The sequence below is a fragment of the Lagenorhynchus albirostris genome, chromosome 2 (genome assembly GCF_949774975.1).
Source record: "Lagenorhynchus albirostris chromosome 2, mLagAlb1.1, whole genome shotgun sequence".
Taxonomy (NCBI): Eukaryota; Metazoa; Chordata; class Mammalia; order Artiodactyla; family Delphinidae; genus Lagenorhynchus; species Lagenorhynchus albirostris.
Genome location: NC_083096.1, coordinates 156,165,247 through 156,173,352, shown reverse-complemented (window position 1 = coordinate 156,173,352; position 8,106 = coordinate 156,165,247).

Below are 8,106 nucleotides of genomic sequence, written 5' to 3'. Positions count from 1 at the left end.
CCGCCGCCCGCCAGGGGGCGCCCGCCGCCACACTGCGCCTGCGCTCGCGGCTTTCGGAGGCTCGCGGTGCCGCGCCGAGCTCCCGCCCGCGGGCTTGCGCGCGCCCTGCCAGGAGGACCTCAGTGTTGGGCTCTGCTCTTCGTCCTGGCCGAGTTTCTGCACCACAAGTTCACCGTGTCCAAAATCAGACCTCTCCGAAGTCTCCTCGGTGAATGACTTTCATTGTCCGACGAATTGCCCAAGTCAGAAACATGGGTGCCATCCTCACCCTCCTTCATCCCCTTAATCCGATCCAAAACCAAGTCAAGCCAAGTGGACTCGACTCCGGAAGAGCCCGCAAATCTATTTTCTTTTGTCTGCCACCTCCCTCATTCATCCAGGCTCTCCTTATTTTTTGATACATTATTCCAACAGCCTCGTGTTTCCACCCTTAGCTCCATTTAATCCATTATCCACAGTGGTGCCAGGATGATTTGTTTTTGGAAAGCAAATGTGGTGTCGCTCCCTTGGTTAAAACCTTTTCATGGCTTCCCGTTGCCCTTTAGGGAGACAAATATGTGTGGTAGTTAAGGGCACAAACGATCCAGAACTACGTTGTTCAAAATCCTACCTCTACCATTGATAAGCTGTGTCACCTTGCGCAGATAGCTAAATTTCACTTGTCTCAACTTCCTCATCTATATAATAGAAGTAATAATAGTGCCCACCTAATACAATTGCTGTGAGAAGTAAATCACTTAATGTAAGGGGCTTGGCAAGTAATAAGGACTATGTAAGTAAAATCAGTAAGTCTAATACCATTAACTTTGTATTCACCTGCCCCCTGCTTACTTCTCCAGTCTCTGATCTCTCCATTTTCCAGGGTTCTGCAATTTCACTGGGAATCTAGGTAGGATTTTTATTTTTTTTAATCTTTTTGCTTGCTTGCTTTCCTTTCTTCTTGCATTCTTCTTTTTTTCTTCCCCCCTCCCACGTTGCTTTGAAATTCTTTGTTTCTTCAATCGTGGATTTGTACTTTCAACAGGTTTGGAAAATTCACAGCTATCTTTCTTCAGATATGCCTCTGCCTCATTGTCTCTCTCCTTCTGTAACTTTGATTAAACATAAGAATCCTTTTTTTTTTTTTTTTTTTGCGGTACGCGGGCCTCTCACTGCTGTGGCCTCTCCCGTTGCGGAGCACAGGCTCCGGACGCGCAGGCTCAGCGGCCATGGCTCACGGGCCCAGCCGCTCCGCGGCACGTCGGACCCTCCCGGACCGGGGCACGAACCTGCGTCCCCTGCATCGGCAGGGGGACTCCCAACCACTGCGCCACCAGGGAAGCCCAGAATCCTTTTTTTACCCACTGTTTTTTCCATCCTTTTGTCTCTGCCGCATTCTGGATTTCTTCTATGTGTTGAGCTTGTAAACTGGTGTCTTGCTAAATTCCTTTATTAATTGCAGGAGGTTTTTTGGTAGATTCCTTGGGATTTTTAATGTAGACAATCTGCAAATAGGGAGATTTATTTCTTTTTCCTTTCCAGTCTGTGTGCTTATTATGTCCCTTTCTTGCCTTACTGTGCTGGCTAGACTTCCAGTACTATGTTGAATAAGAATGGCCAGAGAAGATATCCTTGACTTGTTCCTTATCCTAAGAGGAAGGTATTCAGTCTTATCAGGTTGAGGAAGTTCCCCTCTATTCCTGCTTTACTGAGTTTTTTATCATGAATGGGTGTTGAATTTTGTCAAATACTTTTTCTGTATCAATTGACACGGTCATATGATTTTTATTCCTTAGCTTCTTTCTTTCTTTCTTTCTTTCTTTATTTCTTTCTTATTTTTGGCTGCGTTGGGTCTTCGTTGCTACTCTTTGTTGCGCTGCGCGGGCTTCTCATTACAGTGCCTTCTCTTGTTGCAGAGCACGAGCTCTAGAGCGCAGGCTCAGTAGTTGTGGCGCATGGGCTTAGTTTCTCCGCCGCATGTGGGATCTTCCTGGACTAGGGCTCGAACCCGTGTCCCCTGCATTGGCAGGCGGATTCTTAACCACTGCGCCACCAGGGAAGCCCTCTTAGCTTCTTGATATAGTAGATTACATTGATTCATTTTCAAATGTTGAACCAGCTTTGCATATCTGGAATAAATCCCTTGGCCGTGTTATGTAATTCTTTTTACATATTGCTAGATTCAATTTGCTAATATTTTATTGAAGATTTTAGTAGGTATGTTCATGGGATAGTGGTCTGTAGTTTTTTTGTTTTTGTTTTGTTTTGTACCGTTTGGTCTGGTTTTGGTATCAAAATAATAATGGCCTTATAAAATGAGTTGAGAGGTGTTCCCTGCTTTTCTAATTTCTGGAGATGGTATAGAATGGTGCTAATTCTTCTTGTAATGATTGGTAGCATTCTTCAATGAAACCATCACCATCTGGGCCTAGATATTATTTGGGGGGAAGTCTTTTAATTACAAATTCAATTTTTTAAAATAGTTATAAGATTATTCAGATGATATATTTCATATCAGGTGAAGTTTTGTAGCTTATCGTTTTGGGGGAATTGATCCATTTCCTCTAAGTTGTTAAATTTATGTGCATGAATAATTTCTTTCGACCTATCTTCCAGTTCACTAATTCTCCCTGAAGCTTCTGTTAAGGGGATTTATTGATGGATTTAGTTATTGTATTTTTCATTTCTAAAAAGGTTCTAGTTGATCTTTTAAATAACTCCCATTTCACTTGTTGCCATTTCTTGTTCCCTGTGGGTATTTTTAAGTTTGTCACTTATTTCTTTGAAAATAGCAACCGTGAACGTTTTATAGTACCTTGTAATTCAAGTATCTGAAGTCTTTGACAATCAGTTTCTGTTACCCGTTATTTCCACTGGTGAGAACCTTTTCTTGTATGCTTTAAAAAAAAACAATTGGGCCTTTCTCACCTTCTGAGATGGCCCACCCTCTGTCTGTGGAGTGTGTTTCTCTCTAAATAAATCCACTTCTTACCTATCACTTTGTCTCTCACTGAATTCTTTCTGCAATGAGACACCAAAAACTTGAGCTTCATTAAGTTCTGAAACCAGGTGTGTGATCTCAGTTGGAAGGCTGTGTGTTTTGGTCGGGTTCGAGTCCCTGCCACGTGGGTTCGAGTCCCTCCCACGTGGGTTCAAGTCCCAGTCTGGGTTTTGGCTGGGTTCAAGTTCCGGTACATGGGTTCAAGTCCCAAGATGAGGTGCACACTTTCAAAATGACTCATCAACACATAGAAGAGTTGACTCTGAATTCAGTACAATATCATTCTATTTCCTTACCACATTAGGACATTCCTGGGCACTAGTAGGTTGGAGTCACCACAAAGTATAGGAAGGATGCTGCCAGTGAAAATGGACTGTCCTAGAACAGGGCTGCAGTCTTCTGGTTCTGATACTAACTGCTCTGGTGATCTCGGGTTGTCCCTCATCTTCTTTGACTCAATGTTCTTATCTAGTTAATGGGAATGAATGACTGGTATATATTAGGTACGCAAATCTCCTTTCCTTAGGACAAAGCTTAATTTTCTTCCTTCTTTCCTAGCTGGGGATGGGTAGAAAGTCATTCCAGCTCTCTGTCCTTCCTTAAAGCCATCAGGGCAGAAGGCACAAGGGGACAAGGAATGTGATAATACTATGCAAACCAAATATCTTTGGAGTTGTGATATTGTGATTTATAATAATAAATATATATTTGGTCTTTGATCATGTTCCTGGCAAAGAGCTCCTAAAGCCCTTGGAATTTCCTGTGATAAGTGATTAAAGTGTCTTTGTTAGTTAATGAGGTGACTTTTGTAAAGCCCTTTTGGTGACCTAAAGATGGGGGCTGTTTGCCAGGGGAATCAATCACAAAAAAACAAAAAAACAAAAAAAACAAAAAAACAATTGTATCTTTGCAGGAAAATATGTGGAAATAACTGGAGGGGAGATAAAACGTCCCTTCCTCCAAAAAGTAATTTCATTTATTTATATCAGACACCTGAAGACACAAATAGTACAGGGTCATTTTCTTCTTTTTTTCTTTGTATTTAGTACAGGATCATCTTAAGCCAAGTTCAAGGCTTGATGTTTTCTGAGCTCCAGCCTGCAAATCCTTGGGAGAACTCAATTTCTGTTCCACTCTTATTCTGAAAGGTATAGCTCTCTGGCATGTCAGCTTTTTGTGGGAAACATGTTCTATTAGACTCATTGTATGTGGGCTTTGGGTTTTGACTTTTGTCCCATTCAATCCAGGGTAAGGTCTGATTTGCTAGAATCAAATATGGTTTGTCTTTATATCGAATGTGGTTTCCAGGCATCTCTGCTCCATTTCTCTCTGGATTATTGTTATCTTCACTTTTGGCCTGATAACTCTCTACTTACTTGTCAGTTCTTGGATGCCTTCAGACATTTTTTAATTTATATTTTATCCAGAAATTTTAGCTGTTTTCAGCAGGAGGATTCATAAGAATAACTTAGTCATTAATAGAAACCAGAAGTCTCAATCACCCTCTTTCCCCCATTGAACTTCAAGTGCTTCCAAAGCCTCATTTATCACCTTAGGCTTTTCTCAGTACTAGTCTCTGTCTAGAAATATTTGCCTGTTTTGGCATCTGCAAAATGTAATGATAATAGAAGGCTGCCTCATAAGGTTATGAGGAGGATATGAGTTAATGTATGCATTTGTGCAACATGTAAAATGCTCAGAACTGTGCCTTGTACATAGAAAGTGTTCCTAGACATTGGCCAGTTTTATTAGAGGTCTCAGTACATGCATTCTTAGGCTCCCCATGATTAAATATTTGTCGATTTTTCTGAATCAACATGACGATTTCCAACTAGTTCTGACTATGACTAGGTGAGGTGAGGATTTACCTAAGCCACACCCTACCCGTGAAAGCCCCACTCACTAGGATTTCCTTGAACATCCTGCGAATCAGGAAGTCTCATGGACCAGCTGTCTCTTCCCTCCTCAAAACTCTCCACGAAGCTCCACTTGGGAGGTGAGAGGGAACAATTCAGATGAAAGACCATTGAACCAGGACTGAGGCCATTTCCATCCTAGCTCTACCACTGCCTTGCTGAGGGAACCTCAGGTAAACAATTTCATAGGATCCTTTCCACATATTCCACTCCAGTCCTGTGGTCCCCTGGCCTGCTCAGTCTGAAACAACGTCCTCCTCTACTACTGGCTCAAAAATCTACCTATTCTCTAAGGCATACTTCAAATACCACCTCTTCTCAGCCATACGAAAGAATGAAATAATGCCATGTGCAGCAACATGGATGGACCTAGAGATTATCATACTAAATGAAGTAAGCCAGACAGAGGAAAACAAATATCATGTAATATCGCTTATATGTGGAATCTAAAAAAAAATGCAAATAAACTTATTTTACAAAACAAAAAGAGACCCACAGACATAGAAAAGAAATTTATGGTTATTAAAGGGGAAAGGGTGGGGGGAGGGATAAGTTAGGAGGTTGGGATTAACATATACACACTACTATATATAAAATAGATAACCAACAAGGACCTACTGTATAGCACAGGGAACTATACTCAATATTTTGTAATAACCTCTAAGGGAACAGAATCTGAAAAAAAATATATGTGTGTGTGTGTGTGTGTGTGTGTGTGTGTGTGTAACTGAATCACTGTGCTGTACACCTGAAACTAACATACTGTAAATCAACTCTACTTCAATAAGATACAAATAAAAACTAAACACAAATACCATCTCTTGCAAAAGGTGCAGCGCACCTCCAAATTATTTCTCCGTTTCTAACTCACAGCTGTAAACCAATTGCTAGCATAGTAAGTTTATGTAACCATTGATTGATTGGATTAATTCACTTTAACTTTAGAGTAAATATGAACAAATCAACTGTCTTTTGAAATTGTTTCCGGGACTTCCCTGGTGGCACAGTGATTAAGAGTCTGCCTGCCAACACAGGGGACAGGGGTTCCATCCCTGGCCCCGGAAGATCCCACATGCCGCGGAGCAACTAAGCCTGTGTGCCACAACTACTGAGCCTGCACTTTAGAGCCCACGAGCCACAACTACTGAAGCCCGTGTGCCACAACTACTGAAGCCCGTGAGCCTAGAGCCCATGCTCTGCAACAAGAAGCCACCACAGTGAGAAGCCCACGCACCGCAAGGAAGAGTAGCCCCCGCTCGCCACAACTAGAGAAAACCCACGTGCAGCAATGAAGACCCAACGCAGCCAAAAGAAATTTTAAAAAAATAAATTAAAATAAATAAATAAAATAGTTTGCCACTTGATAAATATACTAGAAAGTTGACCCAAGAGAACGAATGAAGCTTTAAATTCCAAAGCTTTAATTTAAGTCAAGTAGCCCGGGACTTCCCTGGTGGCGCAGTGGTTAAGAATCCGCCTACCAGTGCAGGGGACACAGGTTTGAGCCCTGGTCTGGGAAGATCCCACATGCCGTGGAGCAACTAAGCCTATGTGCCACAACTGCTGAGCCTGTGCTCTAGAGCCCATGAGCCACAATTGCTGAAGCCCACACACCTAGAGCCCGTGGTCCGCAACAAGAGAAACCACTGCAGTGAGAAGCCTGTGAACTGCAACGAAGAGTAGCCCCCACTCACCGCAACTAGAGAAAGTCCACATGCAGCAACGGAGACCAAGCGCAGCCATAAATAAATAAATAAATAAATAAATAAATTTAAAATAAATAAATCAAGTGGCCTTCACTTGATATAAACTCACACACCCAGGAACACTGTGGGATCAGAACATTCTTTCACAAGCAGCCATTACTGGCGTGTCATGTGCATGTCACACTTAGGCTCTGATGAACGTGGCATCATTTCGTTCCTCACATCCACTACTGATTTCCACAAAGGGAAGGATGTTAAAAAATATAACCATCTGTGCACCATATCAAATCATAAATTATATTTATATATGTTCTAAGCCTTTAAAAACCAAGCTGTATTGTATATTGGCATTTCAATACAATAACACAAAAAATTTTTTTTCAGTTATCTGATTACTCTGCTTTCCCTTATCATCAGGATACAATAAAAGTATTTAAAAGTTAGATCACCAGTTGCTCTTAATGAGCTATCCTTTGTCAATGTCAGAAAGAGGGAATGAGAAAATGACTGGGAAGAGGTTCCTGGGGAAAATCTGAAGATTCTGTCCCATACCTCGGCAGAACTGTGGACCACCACAGAGGATTTGGGGGAGGGGCTCAGAAGCAAAGGGCCGTTTTGCAGATCGCTTGATTTTAACAGCTATGACTTGCAGACAAGATAGCCAGGGTGGAGAAAGGGTGGGTGATAAAGCAATTGCAAACAGCTAAAATGAACATCAGTTTCTAAGCAATGAATTAATTCAAGAAGAAAGTTTTAGGATTTTGTCAACTTCAAATGAGAAGTCTGCTGGTGATATCTGGCTTTGGAGATAAGTAGTATCTTTTCTTTCCCTTTCTCTTAAAAAATAAAAAGTGTGTGTGGGCAAGGAACACCATCCCATATATCAATGTTTGGCATGAAGAATCTCTTAATCCAGGAAGCAAAAGTCTACTACACAACTGGGACCTTTTATTGAAAATGTAGGCAAGGACTTGCCTGGTGGCACAGTGGTTAAGAATCCACCTGCCAATTCAGGGGACACGGGTTCGAGCTCTGGTCTGGGAAGATTCCATATGCTGTGAAGCAACTAAGCCCGTGCGCCACAAAGACTGAGCCCGAGCTCTAGAGCCCTCGAGCCACGACTATTGAGCCCTTGTGCCACAACTACTGAAGCCCGCGCGCCTGGAGCCCGTGCTCCGGAACAAGAGAAGCCACCGGTATGAGAAGCCCGCACACCGCAACGAAGAGAGTAGACCCCCACTCGCCGCAACTAGAGAAAGCCTGCGTGCAGCAACAAAGACCCAACGCAGCCAAAAACGAATAAATAAATTTATTAAAAAAAAATGTAGGCAAAGTGGTCATCTATCACAATGTTCACCAGGATGGTGCTTGAAGCCAAGCCTAAGGCTGCCAGGAAGCAGTAGTTACACAAATTGAACACGGAGGCCCTGGAGTGAGATGCCAGATTAGCCCCTCATCCCAGGAAGAGAAAACCATCAGCCTGGATCAAGAGAAAAACTCATCA